Source organism: Panthera onca, chromosome D1, assembly GCF_046562875.1.
Source record: "Panthera onca isolate mPanOnc1 chromosome D1, mPanOnc1 haplotype 2, whole genome shotgun sequence".
Classification (NCBI taxonomy): domain Eukaryota; kingdom Metazoa; phylum Chordata; class Mammalia; order Carnivora; family Felidae; genus Panthera; species Panthera onca.
Window position 1 is genome coordinate 89290767 of NC_138348.1, and position 17582 is coordinate 89308348.

A 17582-nucleotide genomic window follows, 5' to 3' on the forward strand; every position below is an offset into this window, starting at 1 on the left:
TTAGTTATCTGGCTATCTTCTGTGATCCATTGGTCCATGCTCTATCCTTGTGCTGGGATAAGTATCCCTCTTAATTAATAGGTTACTGTTACTTCTTACTGTATGAGTCACCTCAAAAACTTAGAGACATAACATGACAATGCTTTTGTCATGTTTTATGATTCTTGATTCCTTGGGTTGACATAGGTGGGAAATTCTCTGTTGGTCTTACTTGGATTCTCTTATGCAATTGTCATGTGGTGACAGTGGCTGGGGCTGGATATCTAGTACCCCAGTGATTCTTCATGTCGTCTCTCTGTCCACATGGTGTTTCATCCATCAAGGGTTTTTCTGTGAACTCTTTAGTAGTGTACTATGGTCCTTTGACATCAAGGTTTGGAGGCTTACAGTAAGAAAGCAGAGATGGTTAGACTTTTTAATGACTAGTCTTGGAAGTTCTGGAACATTGTTTTTTCCACATTTTTTTGGTTCAAACAGTCCAAGTGCAACATAAATTCAGAACTGGAGAGGGACGCCCTATCTCTTGATGAGATGAAAAACAAGTACCTACAGAGAGACACTGAATTGTAGCTTCACAATAAATCTTGATATCCAGTAGGGTAAGACTCTTGACTTAATCAAAGTTGTCTTGGTTCTTTTTAACTCATTGTTTTCCCATATACATTTTGCATTTCCCTTGAAAAATCCTGGGAGGAAAAAAATCAAACTATTGCAACTTTTAATTTTTTATTTATTTTATCTTTTAACCTTTAATTTATATTTTTTATTATTTTATTATTGAATTTATTTTTATTGATTTTTTTAAATATATACATATTTTAAATGTTTATGTTCGAGAGCACACTCGCCCAAGTGGGGGAAGGGCAGAGAGAAGGGGACAAAGGATTCAAGTGGAACCATGCTAACAGCAGAGGCTCGAACTCAACCATGAGGTCATGACCTGAGCCAAAGTTGGATGTTTAACCGATTGAGCCACTCTGGCGCCTAAACTATTGATATTTTGATAAGAATTGCACTTAAATCTATAGGTTAATTGAGGATAGTTACTGTGTTTATCATGCTGAATTTTTAAATCTGTTTGGATTATTTTTAGGTGACACAGTTTTTATTGTTAACATGAATGGAATATTTTTTCGGGTTCATTTTAAAATTAGATACTATTGATTGTTGAAATTCTGTTGATTTTTCACCTTTAAAAATCTACTTTTAGTGCTCGCTTCGGCAGCACATATACTAAAATTGGAACGATACAGAGAAGATTAGCATGGCCCCTGCGCAAGGATGACACGCAAATTCGTGAAGCGTTCCATATTTTTTAAAGAAATTGTGGTTTATATACACAATGGAATACTACGTGGCAATGAGAAAAAATGAAATATGGCCTTTTGTAGCAACATGGATGGAACTGGAGAGTGTGATGCTAAGTGAAATAAGCCATACAGAGAAAGACAGATACCATATGGTTTCACTCTTATGTGGATCCTGAGAAACATAACAGAAACCCATGGGGGAGGGGAAGGAAAAAAAAAAAAAAAAAAAGAGGTTAGAGTGGGAGAGAGCCAAAGCATAAGAGACTGTTAAAAACTGAGAACAAATTGAGGGTTGATGGGGGGTGGGAGGGAGGGCAGGGTGGGTGATGGGTATTGAGGAGGGCACCTTTTGGGATGAGCACTGGGTGTTGTATGGAAACCAATTTGACAGTAAATTTCATATATTAAAAAAATAAAAAAATAAAAAAAAAATAAAAAAAAAATAAAAAAAAAATCTACTTTTAAAACACATTTATTGAGATAGAATGCATATACCATATAATTCATCGACTTAAAGTATACAATTCACTGGTTTTTGGTATATTCACAGTGTGTGCAACCATTGCCACAGTCTAATTTTAGAACATTTTTATTATTCCAAAAGAAATCGTGTGCTCATTATCAATCATTCCCATTCCCTCCTCAACCTGTGAGCCCTCCCCTCCCTGACACTTCTGCCCCTAACCCTGGTAATCTACTTTCTGTCTCCAGGGATTTGCCTCTTCTGGAAATTTTGTATACATGGTATCATATACTATGTCATCTTTTGGGGACTGGCTTTTTTCACTTAGCATGTTTTCAAAGTCCATGTAAAGCATAGCATGTATCCGTACTTAATTGTTTTTATCATTAAATAATGTTCCAACCTATGGCTACATACCACATTTTATACATTTTTAATTTTGCATTTTAAATTTAATACTGCTGGGAGACTAATGCCTGTGGGAAGATGGAATAGATAGTGGTGAGTTTTCTGTGTTTTTTGTTTTTTAGCCATTTCAACCATTTTATACAATTCATTGGCATTAAGTGCATTCACATTGTTATGTAAAATCACCACTATCCATCTCCAGAAGCTTTCATCAACACAAACACAAATCCAGGATGGTTCAACATATCAAAATCAGTCAATGTAATATAGCACATTAACTGAATGAATGAAAAAAACACCCATGTGATCATCTCAGTTGATGCATAAAAAGCATTTGACAAATTTAGCCTCCTTTCATGATAAAAACACTCAACAAACTAGGAACAGAAGGAAACTCTGACGGAATAAAGACCAACTATGAAAAACCCACAACTAACATACCCATGGTGAAAAACTGAAAGCGTTTCTCCTAACATCAAGAACAAGCATGTCTGCTCTCAACACTTCTGCTCAGTATGATTCAGAGCAATTAGGCAAGAGAAATAAAAGGCATCCAAGTTGGAAAGAAAGAAGTAAAATTATCTGTTTGCAAATGAAATGGTCTTATATGTAGAAAATCATAAAGATTCCATAAGAAAACTCTTAGTTCAGTAGTTTCCAAATATAAAATCATCAATCCCATATCAGTTGTATTTCTATACGCTAAAAGTGAATAATCTGCTAAAGGAAATTAAGAAAATAATTCCATTTACAGTAGCATCAAAATCAATAAAACACTTAAGAATACACTTAACAAGCTCTCTTATATACAGAGAGCTACGAAATGTTGCTTGAAAGAATATAAAGAAAGCCTAATAAATGTAAAGACATCCCTAGTTTGTGGGTTGGAATACTTAATGTTTTTAAGATGACAATACTACCCAAAGTGATCTACATCTTCATAGTAATCCTATCAAAACCCCAATGGCATTATTTTTTTTTTTGTAGAAATAGAAAAACCCATCTTAAAATTTATATGGAATTCTCAAGTGACTCAATATGCAGAACAGTCTTGAAGAAGAATGCAGTTGAAGAACTCACACTTCCTAATTTCAATCCTTACTGCAATCTAAAGGAATCAAAACAGTGTGGTGCTGGTGTAAAGACAGACATACAGACCAATGGAATAGAATAGAGAAACCTTCATTTTTACGGTCTATTGATTTTAAACAAGATCATCAAATCCATTCAGTGGAGGAAAGGACAGCGTTTTCAGAAACGGTGCTGGTAAAACTGGATATCTACATGCAAAAGAATGAAGTTGGACTCTTTACCTTATGAGCTTAAAATGAATCGAAGACCTAAATGTGAGAATGAAAACTTTAAAACTTACAAGAAAACATACAGGAAAATCTTTATGACATTGAATTTGGCAATGATTTCTTGGATATGACACCAAAACTAAAGGCAAAAAAAAAAAAAAAAAAAAAAAACCAACAAAAAACCCAGTAGATAAATTGTATTTCATCAAAAGTAGAAACTTGTACTTCAAAGGATATTATCAAGAGAGTTAAAAGGTAACCCACGGAATGGGAGAAAACACTTGCAAATCTTGTATCTGATATGGGACTAATATCCAAAGTAAAGAACTCTTACAACTCAAAACAATAAAATGGACTAATTCACAAGTGGGCAAAGAACTTGAATAGACATTTCCCCAGAGAAGTTATACAGATGGCCTATAAGCATATGAAAAGAAGCTAATTTAACCGTTACTTAAAGTAGTGTATTGAAGTCTGTTATTACTGTAGGGCTGTTTTTTCCTTTGATTCTGTCAGTGTTTATATAATTTGGGGCTCTTTTACATGGTGCATACATATTTTTTCCAGCTTTATTGAGGTATGATTGACAAATATAAGTTGTATACACTTAAGGTGTATAATGTGATGTTTTGATATACGTATACATTGTGAAATGATTACCACAATCAAGCTAATTAACTACCCATCACTCCACATAGTAACTATTTTTTGGTATTGAGAACCCTTGAAATCTATTGCAAGCAAATTTCAAGTGTACAGTACATTATTTTTAACTGTAGTCACCGTGCTGTGCCTTAGTTCTCTAGAACTTATTCACTTTACCACTGGAAGTTTGTCCTTTTTCCCCTGCCCCTCAACATCTTGTAACTACAGCACAACTCTGTTTCTCTGAATTCAACTTTTTAAAAAATATTTATTTATATTTGAGAGAGAGAGAGAGAGAGAGCGCGCATGAGCAGGGAGGGGCAGAGAGAGAGAGGGAAACACAGCTCCAGGCTCCGAGCTGTGAGCACAGAGCCTGACATAGGGCTCGAACTCAAAAACTGTGAGATCATGGCCTGAGCTGAAGTCAGATGCTTAACTGACTGCGCCACCCAGGTGTCCCTAGCCTTTTTAAAAAAAAAAATTTTTTTTTAGTGTTTATTTTTGAGAGAGAGAGAGAGAGAGAGAGAGAGACAAAGCGTGAGCAGGGGAGGGGCAGAGAGAGAGGGAGACAGAATCTGAGAATCTGAAGCAGGTTCCAGGCTCTGAGCTGTCAGCACAGAGCCTTACGTGGGGCTCGAACTCACGAACTCTGAGGTCATGACCTGAGCCAAAGTCGGATGCTTAACCAACTGAGCCACCCAGGCGCCCCATTCTTTTTTTTTTTTTCCTAAAGATTTAAAGATTCTGCATATAAGTGACATCATGAAGTTCTGTCTTTCTGTGTCAGGCTTATTTTATAAGCCTGTATAACATAAAGTTCTCCAGGTTCATCCATGTTGTCACGAATTGCAAGATGTCCTTATTTTTTATGGCTGCATGATATTTCATTGTGTGTAGTGTGTGTGTGCATGCATACGTGTGTATGTCTATGCATATACCACATTTTCTTTATCCAAGTGTAGATGTACCTTTAGGTGGTTTCCATATCTTGGCTACTGTGAAAATGCTGCAGTGAGTATGGGATGCCGGTGTCTCTTTGAGATAATGATTTTATTTCCTTTGGATATATACACGAGTGGGATTGTTAAGTTATATGATAGCTCTATTTTTAATTTTTGAGGAACCCTCATACTTTTTGCCATAATGCTTGTACCGATTTACATACCCACAACTACTTTGCAATCAAAAGGTAAGAATTCACAAGAATACCTTTTCTCCACATTGTTTTGATTTTTTTATAATAGGTATCCTAACAGGTGTGGACTGTATCTCATTGTGGCTTTGATTTTCATTTCCTGGATGATTAGAAATGTTGAGCATTTTTTCATATACCCATTTGCCATTTTCCTTTGGAAAAATTTTTATATATGATCTTTGCTTATTTTTTGATCAGGTTTTTTGTGTTGTTGTTGAGTTGTAGGAGTTCTTTATATATTTTGGATAATAAGTTCATATCAAATATGTGGTTTGCAAATATTTTCTCCCATTCTATAGATTGCTTTTCATTTTGTTGATTGTATCTTTGCTGTACAACAACTTTTTAGTTTGACATAGTTCCAGTTGTTTATTTTTGCTTTTATTGCCTGTGCTTTTGATAAAGTCAAATTCAAAAAATTATTGCCAAGATCAGTGCCAAGGAGTTTCTCCTGTTTTTTTACATGAGTTTTGGGTTTCAAGTCTTATGTTTTAGCCTTTAATCCATTTTGAGTTGGTTTTTGTGTGTGCTATAAGGATCCAATTTTATTCCTTTGCAGGTAGATACCCAGTTTTCCTACAATTTATTGAAGAGACCATCCTTTTCTGATTGTGTACTTTTGGTACATTTGTTGAAAATTGGTTGACTATATGTGCATGGGTCAGTTTCGAGGCTCTCGATTCATTTCTGTTGGTTCTGATTTAGCTCCAATGTCTGTTTTTATGCCGGTACTGTTTTTCTTTGATTACCATAGTTTGGTCATACAGTTTGAAATCAGGAAGTGTGATGCCTCTAGCTCTGCTTTTGTTGCTCAAGATTGTTTTAGCTATTCTGGGTCTTTTGTGGTTGTATGTAAATTTTACAAATTTTATTTTATTTCTGTGAAAAATGCCCCTGGAATATTGATAGCAACTGGATATAACCTGTAGATTACTTTGGGTAGAATGGACACTTTAACAATATCAATTCTTTACATTTAATTGTATCTTCAGTTTCTTTCAGCAATGTGTTGCAGTTTTCTATGTGCAGATCTTTCACCTCCTTTGTTAAATTTATTGCTAGGTATTTTACTCTTTTTTGATGCTATTGTAAATGGAATTAAAAAATTTTTTCACATATTTCACTATTAACATATTGAATTGCAACCAATTTTTGTGTGTCAATTTGGTATCCTGCAACTTTACTGAATTCATTTATTAGTTTCAATATTTTTTGGTAGAGTTTATGGGTTTTTTTTAAGTATAAGATCATGTCATCTGCAAACATTTTTATTTTTTCCTTTCTGATTTCAATGCCTTTTATTTCTTTTTCTGGCCTAATTGCTCTGGCTAGGACTTCCAGTACTATGATGAATGGAATTCGCAAGAGGGGTTCTCCTGTCTAGTTTCTCATCCTAGAGGAAAGGCTTTCAGCTTTTCATTGTTGAGTATGATGTTAGCTGTGGGTTTTTCACATATGGCTTTCATTATTGAGGTGCATTCCTTCTGTGTTTAATTTATTGAGCATCTTTATAATAAAAGGATGTTGGATTCTTTTTCAAATACTTCTTATGCCTCTGTTGAGTTGATCAAGTGCTTTTCTCTTTCCTCCCATTAATGTCGTATATCACATTTATTGATTGTGTATGTTGAACTCTCCTTGAATGCCAGGGAGAAATCCCTCTTGATCATGGCCTTTTAATGTGCTGTTGAATTTGGTTTGCTAGTATTTTGTTCAGAAATTTTATATTCATGTTCATCGGGGATATTGGTGTATAACTTACTTTTCTTATAATGTCCCTATCTGGCTTTTGGTATCAGGATGTAATGGTTACTTTCATAAAATAAATTTGGGAGTATTCCCTCTTCTTCAGTTTTATGGAAGAGTTTGAGTAGGGTTGGTGTTAATTCTGCTTTAAATGTTTGACAGAATTCACCATTGATGTCATTAGGCCCCGGTCTTTTCTTTGTTAGAAGGTTTTTGGTTATGGATTCAATCTCCTTGTTATCAGTCTATTAAAATTTTATTTCTTCACAGTTCAGTCTTGGTAGGCATAGGTTTCTAAGAGTTTATTCATATCTTCTAGGTTATCCAATTTGTTGACATATTGTTGGTAGGAGTTTCTTGGGATTCTTTGTATTTCTGTGCTGTCAGTTATAATGTCTCTTTCATATGTAATTTTATGTGAGTCTTCTCTTTTTTTCATAGTCTAGCTAAAAGTTTTTCAATTTTGTTTATCTTTTCAAAAAACCACCTCTTAGTTTTATTGATCTTTTTTTAAAAATATTTTTGACAGACAGAGAGAGAGGGAGGGAGAGAGGGAGAGAGGGAGGAGCAGAGAGAGAGAGAGACAGAGGATTCAAGCAGGCTCCACGCTGTCAGCACAGAGCCTGACGCGGGGCTCAGACTCACAAACTGTGAGCTCATGACCCAAGCCGAAGTCAGATGTTTAACCGACTAAGCCACCTAGGTGCCTCATTTTGTTGATCTTTTATGTTGTTTTTCTTTTATTCTGTTTTTCTTTTCATTTATTTCTATTTCATTTGTTTTTTGAGTTTTATTATTTATTTCTGTTAACTTTGGGCTTAGTGTTTTCATCTTTTTCTAGTTCCTTGAAGTGTGAAGATAGGCTGTTTATTTGAGATCTTCTTTTTCTTAATATGGGCATTTATCACTATAAGCTTCTCTCAGAACAATTTTTGTTGCATCTCACAAGTTTTGTTATATTGTACTTCCATTTTGTTTTTCTCAAGATATTTTTTTTACTTCATTTTTTCTTTTGACACCTGTTGGTCAGGAGAATATTATTTACACATATTTGTGAATTTTTCAGTTTGCTTGCTGTTATTGATTTTTAATTTCATAACAATTGGAAAAGATACTTGGCATGATTTCAGTCTTCTTAAATTTCCAAAGACATATTTTGTGATATAACGTGCGATCTGTCCTGGAGAATGTTTCGTGTGCATTTTTAGGAAGAACACGTATTCTGCTGTTGGATGGAGTATTTTGAATATGTCTGTTAGGTCTTTTTTCTTTTAAAATATAGTTTAAGTCTAACTAACGTCTCCGTACTGATTTTCTGTCTGGATGATCTGTCCATGTTAAGTGTCAGATATTAACATCCCTCACTATTGTTGTATTGCTTTTTACTCTTCCTTTTTTTTTCTATAAATATTTGCTTAATATATTTAAGAGCTCTAGTGTTGAGTACATAAATATTTTCACTTGTTATATCTACTTCATGAATTGACCCCTTTGTCTTTATTTAATGACCTTTGTGTGTAACACTTATTTTAAAGTTTGTTTTGAGAGAGAGCATGAGAGAGTGTGTGAGTGGGGAGGGGCAGAGAGGAAAGAGAAAATCCTACATAAGCTCTGTGCTGTTAGCCCACATGGAGTTTGATCTCACAAACGGTGAGATTATGACCTAAGCTGAAATCCAGAGTTGGACACTTCACCGACTGAGCCACCCAGGCGCCTCTTTTGTGACACTTTTTGACTAAAGGTTGGTTTACTTGGTGTGACATAAGTGTAGTCACCCCTCTTGTCTTTTGGTTTCCATTTGCAAGAAGTATTTTTTCCCTAATCCTTCACTTTTAGTTTATAAATCTCTTCAATTTTAGTCCTTAAAGCTAAAATGAATCTCTTTTAGGCACATTGTAGTTGAATCTCACTTTGTATCCATTTACCTACTATCTGTTAGTCTACTGGGAAATTTAATCCATTTGCATGTAAAATAATCACAGATAGAAGCTGAGAAGATGGTACAGTAGGAGGATTCTAAGCCCACCTTGTGCCCCAGATCCCACTTGATAACACTCACATCAGTGTAAACAATCCAGAAAACAACTTGAAGACTGGCAGAATAAACATCACAACTTAAGGTAGAGAAGGGGCCACACTGAAGAGGGTAAGAAGGGTGGGGAGCTAAACAGACCTGCAGGCCATCTGTGGGAGAATGGGATCTGTGGATGCAGAGAAGGGACAGAAACAGACTCTCACAGTGAGGAGCCTGCGTGGGGAAGCCAAATCCTCATAACATTTGGCTTTGAAAACTAGAGGGGCTGAATTTTGTGAGTTCTTACAGATAGCAGGACTTAAAGCTCTGGGAGAGCTGCAGGGCAATAGGAATTGAGTCCCTGCCCTTAAGAGACAAGCACAACAAAAAGCCAGGAGAGATACAGCATAGAAACAGTAGTTTGCAAAACACCTGGGCCATATGGGAGAGTTATTTACTAATCTCAGTTTGTGCCATAGACAGAAATGGCTGGGAGACTCCTCCAGGAACAAAGGATCTGGTAGGTGCCATTTCACTCCTCCTCCCCCAAGGTAAATACACTGGCCACCTTTGAGAAACAGCAAACACTTGCTACCTACACCCCCCTGCCCTTTGGTGAATCTGCCCTTTCCAGTCATGCTTGATTCAATCCCACTGCTGGGATAAACACTGCCCACAACAGGCAAAGAGAGCCACAGCTGATGACTGGACTGAAGGAAAAAGGGGCTCAGCCACAACAGCAGGGTGCACGCAACACAAATAGGAGACACCTTTCCAGTAAACATGGAGCACTGCACTGCAGGGCACTAGGGGATCTCTTCTTCATGAGGCCATCACTTTCAGGAGCAGGAGATGTAGCTGACTTTTTTAATTTTTTTTTTAATTTTTTTTAATGTTTATTTTATTTTTGAGAGAGAGAGCATGAGACAGGGAGGGGCAGAGAGAGAGACACACAGAATCTGAAGCAGGCTCCAGGCTCTGAGCTGTCAGCACACAGCCTGATGTGAGGCTTGAACTCGTCAACTGCGAGATCATGACCTGAGCTGAAGTCGGACTTCGACTGACTGAGCCATCTAGGCACCCTGTAGCTGACTTTTCTGACACACAGAAACAGACACAGAGAGTTAGACAAAATGAGACAGAGGTGTCCCAAATGAAACAATAGGACAAAACTACAGCAGAGGATATAAGTGAAATGGAGATAAGTAATGTGCCTGATAGAGAATTTAAAATAACAGTCATAAAGGTATTTACTGGACTTGAGAAAAGAGTGGAGGACATCAGTGAGACTCTTAACAAAGACATAAAAAAAAAAAAACAGAGATGAAAAACACAATAAATGAAATTAAAAATACACCAGATGGAATAAATGGCAGACTAGAGGAAGGAGAAAAATGAATCAGTGACCGGGGGACAGAGTAATGGAAAGTAATCAAGCTGAACAGGTGAGAGAAAGTAAAATTATGCAAAATGAGAATACACTCAGGGAACTCCATGACTCCAACAAACAAAATAACATTTATATTATAGGAATCCTAGAAGAAGAGAGAAAAGTGGGCAGAAAATTTATTTGATAATGTAATAGCTGAAAACTTCTTGAATCTGGGGAAGGAAACAGAAATCCAGATCCAGGAGGCACAGAGATCCCCCAACAGAATTAACCCAAGGAAGTCCACACCAAAACACATAATAATTAAAATGGCAAAAAGGAGTGATGTAGAGAGAATTTTAAAAGCAGCAAGAGAAAAGAAGATCAATACATACAAGGGAAACTCCATAAGGCTATCAGTGGATTTTTTAGCAGCAACTTTGCAGGCTAGAAAGGGAGTGGCATGATATATTCAAAGTGCTGGAAGCAAAAAGCCTGCAGCCAAGAATACTGTATCCTGCAGGGCTGTCTATTCAGAATAGAAGGAGAAGATAAGTTTGCCAGGCAAGCAAAAGTTAGAGGAATTTATGACCATTAACCCAACCCTATAAGAAGCATTGAAAGGGGACTCTTTGAGTGGAAAGGAAAGACCATAAGTAAGAGTAAGAAAAGTGGGAAGCACAAAAGCAGTAAAAAGAAATATATACGTAAAAATCAGTCAAACGATTCACAAAATAAAAGGATGTAAAGTATACCACCATATACCAAAAACATGAAGGTTGGGGAGTGGAAGAGAAGTAAAGAATAAGTTCAAACTGAAGTGACCATCAACTTAATATAGACTGCTGTATGCAGAAGGTGTTATATACAAACCTCATAGAAACCACAAACCAAAACCAGTAATAGATATGCAAAAAACAAAGAGAAAGGAATCCAAGTATATCACAAAAGAAAACCAGCAAACTATGAGAGAAGAGAGCAATAGAAGAAAAGATCAGAGAAGAACTACAAAAACCACAAAACAAGTAACAAATAGCAATAAATACACACCTATCAGTAATTACTTTATAAGTAAATGAACAAAATGCTTCAATCAAAAGACACAGGGTGATGGAATGGATAAAAGAAAAAAAACAAGACCTATTTATATGCTGCCTCCAAGAGACTCATTTTAGACCTAAAGATACATGCAAATTGAAAGTGAAGGGATGGAGAAACATTTATTATGCAAATGATGTGAAAGTGAAAAGAACAGAAAGCCAGGATAGCAATACTTTTATTGGACAAAATAGACTTTAAAACAAAGACTGTAACAGACAAAGAAGGACACCAAATAATAATTAAAGGGAACCATCCAGAAAGAAGATATAACAATTATAAATATTTCTGCACCCACTTTGGAAGCACACAAATCATAAAACAGTTAGTAACCAACATAAAGGAAGTAGTTGATAGTAATACAGTAATAGTGGGGGTCTTTATCACTACATTTACAACAATGGACAGATGATCCAAATAAAAAAAAATCAATAAGGAAACAGTGTTTTTTAATGACACACTGTACCAGATGGACTTAACAGATATGTTCAGAACATTCCATCCTAAAACAACAAAATATACATTCTTTTCAAGTGTACACAGAACAGTCTCCAGAATAGATCACATATTAAACTACAAAACAAGTCTCAACAAATTCAAAAAGATCAAAGTCATACATGGATGTTTTTTGACTATAATGCTATGAAACTAGAAATCAACCACAAGAAAAAATATGGAAAGAGCACGGAAACATAGGGTTTAAATAATGTACTACTAAACAATAAATAGGTCAACCAAGAAATCAAAGAGGAAATAAAAAATTACATATAGAGAAATGAAAATGAAAATGCAAAGGTCCAAAATTCCTTTGGGATGCAGGAAAAGCTGTTCTAAGAGGGAAGTTTATAGCAATACATACAGGTCTACCTCAAGAAGCAAGAAAAGTCTCAAATAAAAAACCTAACCTTACACCTTCTCAAACTAGGAATAGAAGAAACAAAACCCCAAACCAGCAGAAGGAAGGAAATAATAAAGATTAGAGCAGAAATAAATGATATAGAAACTAAAAAACAAAAAACAATAGAGCAATGAAAACAGGAGTTGATTCTTTGAAAAGATCAATAAAATCAATCTAGCCAGACTCATCAAAAATAGAGAGGACTCAAATAAAATCACAAATGAAAGATAACAACTGACGCTACAGAAATCAAACAGTTAGAATATTATGAAAAAGTATAAGCCAACAAATAGGACAACCTAGAAATGGGTAAATTCCTAGAAACATATAACCTACCAAACTGAAGGAGGAAGAAATAGAAAATTTGAACAGAATACCAGCAATGAAATTGAATCCATAATCATACAACTACCAATGAACAAAGTCCAGGACCAGACTGCTTCACATAATTCTATCAAACATTCAAAGAAGAGTGAATACCTATTTTTCTCAAGCTTTTCCAAAAAATGAAAGAGGAAGGAAATCTTCCAAATTCCTATGAAGCCAGCATTACCCTGATACCAAAACCAGATAAAAGCATCACAAAAAAGGGAACTACAGGCCAATAGCTCTGATGAATATAGATACAAAAATTCTCACCAAAATATTAGCAAACTGAACCCAACAATACATTAAAAAAAATCATTCACCACAATCAAGTGCGATTTATTCCTGGGATGCAAATCAATTCCTGGGTTCAGTATTTGCAAATCAATCAGCTTGATACATCACATCAATAAGATAAAAGGTAAAAACCTTATGATCATTTCCATTGGTACAGAAAAAGCATCTGACAGAGTACAATATCCATTCATGATAAAAGCCCTCAACAAAGTAGGTTTAGAGGGAACATATGTCTAATAATGAAGGCCATATATGAAAAACCCACACATCTTCAATGGGGAAAAACAGAACTTTTCCTTTAAGGAACAAGACAGGGATGTCCATTTTCACCCCTTTTATTCAACATGGTACTGGAAGTCCTAGCCACAGCAATGAGACAACAACAACAACAACAACAACAACAAAATAAAAGGCATCCGTTTTGTTAAGGAAGAAGTAAAACTTTCACTTTTTGCAGATGACATGATACTATATATAGAAAACCTGAAAGACTCCAAAAAATTAGTAGAACTGATAAATGAGTCCAGTTAAGTTGCAGGATACAAAATCAATGTAGAGCAATCTGTTGGATTTCTATATACTAATAATGAAGCAACAGAAAGAGAAATTAAGAAAACAATCCCATTTATACTTGCACCAAAAATATTAAACTACCTAGGAGTAAGCTTTACCAAGGAGGTGAAAGACCTGTACTCTGAAAACTATAAAACGTAGATGAAGGAAATTGATGACAAAACAAAGAAATGGAAAGACATTCCATGCTCATATATTGGAAGAAAAAATATGGTTAAAATGTCTATACTATCCCCAACAGTCTACACAAAACATTTTAATTCAGTCCCTATCAAAATGCCAACAGCATTTTTCACAGAACTAGAACAATTAAAAAATTTGGAACCACAAAAGACTCCGAATAGCCAAAGCAGTCTTGTAAAAGAAAAACAAAACTGGAGAATCACAATTCCAGACTTCAAGCTGTAGTAATCAAAAAAGTATGGTACTGGTACAAAAAGAGACACATAGATCAATGGAGCAGAGTAGAAAGCTCAGAAATAAGCCCACAATTATATGGTCAATTAATCTTTGATGAAGAAGGCTAACTAGGCAATGGGAAAAAAAAAGTCTCTTCAACAAATGATGTTGGGAAAACTGGACAGCTACATGGAAAAGAATGAAACTGGAACATGTTCTTTCACTATACAGAAAAACAAACTCAGAATGAATTCAGGACCTAAATGTGAGAAACCATAAAAATCCCTGAAGAGAGCACAGGTAGTAATTTCTCTGACATCAGCTATAACAACATCTTTTTTGATATGTTTCTGGAGGCAAGGGAAACAAAATAAAAAAGAAGCTATTGGAACTATATCAAAATAAGCTTTTTGCACAGCAAAGGAAACAACCAACAAAACTAAAAGACAACCTACTGAATGGGAGAAGGTATTTGCAAATTACATATCCAGTCAAGTGTTAGTATCCAAAATATATGAGAACTTATAGAACTGAACACCAAAAACAAAACCAACCAACCAACCAACCAAACAAAACCACACCAGTTAATCCAGTTAAAAATGGGCAGAAGACATGAACAAAGATTTCTCCAAAGAAGACATCCAGAGGGTCAACAGACACATGGAAAGATGCTCAACACTGCTCATCAGCAAGAAATGCAAATCAAAAACCACAGTAAGATAATCACACATCTGTCAGAATGGCTAAAATCAAAAACTGAAGAGACAAGTGTTAGTAAAGATGTGGAGGAAGAGGAACCTTTGTGTACTGTTGGTGGGAATACAAACTGGTACGGCTGTTGTAGAACACTGTGTGGAGGTTCCTCAATAAATTAAAAATAGGACTACCCTAGGATCCAGTAATCACAGCACTGGGTATTTATCCAAAGAACACAAAGACACTAATTTGAAGTGATACATGCGCCCCTGTATTTATTGCAGTATTATTTACCCTTGATCTTAGCCAAAGGCTGAGAAGCGATATCGCAGCATTATTTACAATAGCCAAATTATGGAAGCAGCGTGTATCCATTAATAGATGAATGGATAAAAAAGAAGTGGTATATATATACAATAGAATATTATTCAACCATCAAAAGGATGGAATCTTGCCATTTGCAATATCATGGATTATTGTATAATGCTAGAGAATATAAGGCTACCCGAAATAAGCCAGTCATAGAAGAACAAATACCATGTGATTTCACTCATATGTGGAACTTAAGAAACAAAAAACAAATGAGGAGGAAAAAGAAAAAAAGAGACAAAGCAAAAAAAATGAGCTTTTAGTTTAAGAGAAGAAACTGATGGTTACCAGAAGTGAGGTCGGGGTGAGTGGGTGAAGTAGGCGAAGGGGATTAAGAGAAGGGAATTTATGAGTCCTGAATAATACATGGAGTTATCAAACCACTGTATTGTATACCTGAAACTAAAATAACAATTTATGTTTATTGGAATTAAAAAACAAATTGTATGGGTGAGACCCTAACCAGGCAAAACTGATAACTGTTGCCCCTGGGCTGACCTGCATTTTGGCTCTATAGATGGGCAGAGCTCCTGGTGGGGCTTTCTTATCAGGCAAGGTTGCCAGCAGGGGCATGGTGCCACGGTGTCATGGTACCAGTATCCATTGGCTGGTTGCTCTGTGTCGCACCCCCCTTTTTTGTTACTAAGTGACCCTAGGTGGTCTCCCTCTGCCAATTCCTTCAGTGTTCCCTGTGAGGAAAGACAGGAATGGGCCTCCTGAAGATCACGTCTGAGCATTGGGGAAGTTGGATATCTCTAATGGGCTCTTTTCTCCCAAAGGATGATCACAGTCCTAGGGAATCGTTTCAGTGTGGTGCTATGCTGGCCTGGGAAAGGGGTGATAGTCATCGTGAAACCACTCCTCTTTACCTTCTGATGTGACTTTCTTAATTTTTGTGGTCTAAGTTTTGTGTTGACCTCACCTCCCAAGTTCTGGGATTTTCAGAAAGGTATTCTTGTGTGTTGATAGTTGCTAATGCCTGTTTTTGTGTGGGGGTCTAGAGTCTGCGCTCTCCTGTTCTTCCTTCCATCTTCCTTTTTAATTTTTTTTGTTGTTGTTGAGACAGAATATGCACTTGGCAAGCAGGTACGGGAGGGGCAGAAGGAGAAGGAGAGAGAGAATCTTAAGCAGGCTCCTTTCCCAGTGTGGAGCCTGATGCAGGGTTAGATCTCACGACTGTGAGGTCATGACCTAAGCCGAAATCAAGACTCAGACAGTCAACCGACCAAGCCACCCAGGTGCCTCATCCTGTTCTTCCATCTTCTTTATTTATATTTTAATGTTTATTTCTTTATTTTGGGAGAGAGAGAGACATAGCACATGAGTGGGAGAGGGGCAGAAAGAGAGGAGAGAGAGAGAATCCCAAGCAGGCTCCACACTGTCACTGTTAAGCTTGATGCGGGGCTTGAACTCACAAACTGCGAGATCATGACCTCATCCAAAACCAAGAGTCAGATGCTTAAGCGACTGAACCACCCAGGTGCCCCTTAGATTGTTTTTTTATATTTATTTTTGAGAGAGAGAAAGAGAGCGAGCCTGAGCACGAGTTGGGGAGGGGCAGAGAGAGAAGGCGGCAGAGCATCTGAAGTGGGCTTTGTGCTGACAGCAGAGAGCCCGATGGGGACTTGAACTCCCCAACCATAAGATTATGACCTGAGCTGAACTTGAATGCTTAACTGACTGAGCTGCCCAGGAGCCCCATATTCTTCCTTTTTCCTGATATGACTTCTATAATCTCTTTATGTTTTTCTCTTTTGCCTTCTGGGATTTTCATAATGCATGTGTTGGTCTTCTCGAAGGTGTCCTACTGGTTCCTGAGTAACATTTCACCTTTTTAAAAAAAATGTTCATTTATTACAGGGGAGGGGTAGAGAGAGAGGGACAGAGGATCCAAAGTGGGCTCTGTGCCTGACAGCAGCGAGCTTGGTGCGGGGCTCAAACTCAAGAATGGCAAGATTATGACCTGAGCCAAAGTCAGATACTTAACTGACTGAGTCCACCAGGTGCCCTACATTTCACTTTTTAAAAACTTTTTCTTTCTGTTCTTTGGACTGTATATAGGTTTATGCTGCTTTCTGAAACTTTTCATTTTACCACTTTGCTTTGATGAAGACCTACATTAGTAGAGTAACGGCTTTTTTTCATAAAAGTGAAAACCCTTTTTGGATTTCTTTCAGTTAGCAAAACCAGGTACCAACTAACAGAGGTCTTTCGTAAAAGTAAGGTGGTGTAATGTAGACTTTTGAAAGGCAGGGGATACTCTTTGCTTTATACCATTTTGCCTTTTAAAAGGTTTCAAAGGCTCTCTCTCAAAAATAAATAAACATTAAAAGATTAAAAAAAAAGGTGGGGGGTGCCCGGGTATGGATCAGTTGGTTAAGCGTAGGACTTTGGCTCAGGTCATGATTTCACGGTTTGTGAGTTCGAGCCCTGTG

At 36.5% G+C, this 17582-nt stretch overlaps 1 protein-coding gene and 1 non-coding gene across 6 annotated transcripts in view; both read left to right on the forward strand.

Annotated features, from left to right (window-relative positions):
- Positions 1-17582, forward strand: part of ARHGAP32 (Rho GTPase activating protein 32) — a 298544-nt gene that overhangs the window by 161392 nt on the left and 119570 nt on the right. The window lies entirely within an intron of this gene.
- LOC132662692 (U6 spliceosomal RNA) lies at positions 1210-1316 on the forward strand. The gene has a single exon (XR_009602692.1). It is a non-coding gene; the product is annotated as a U6 spliceosomal RNA (small nuclear RNA).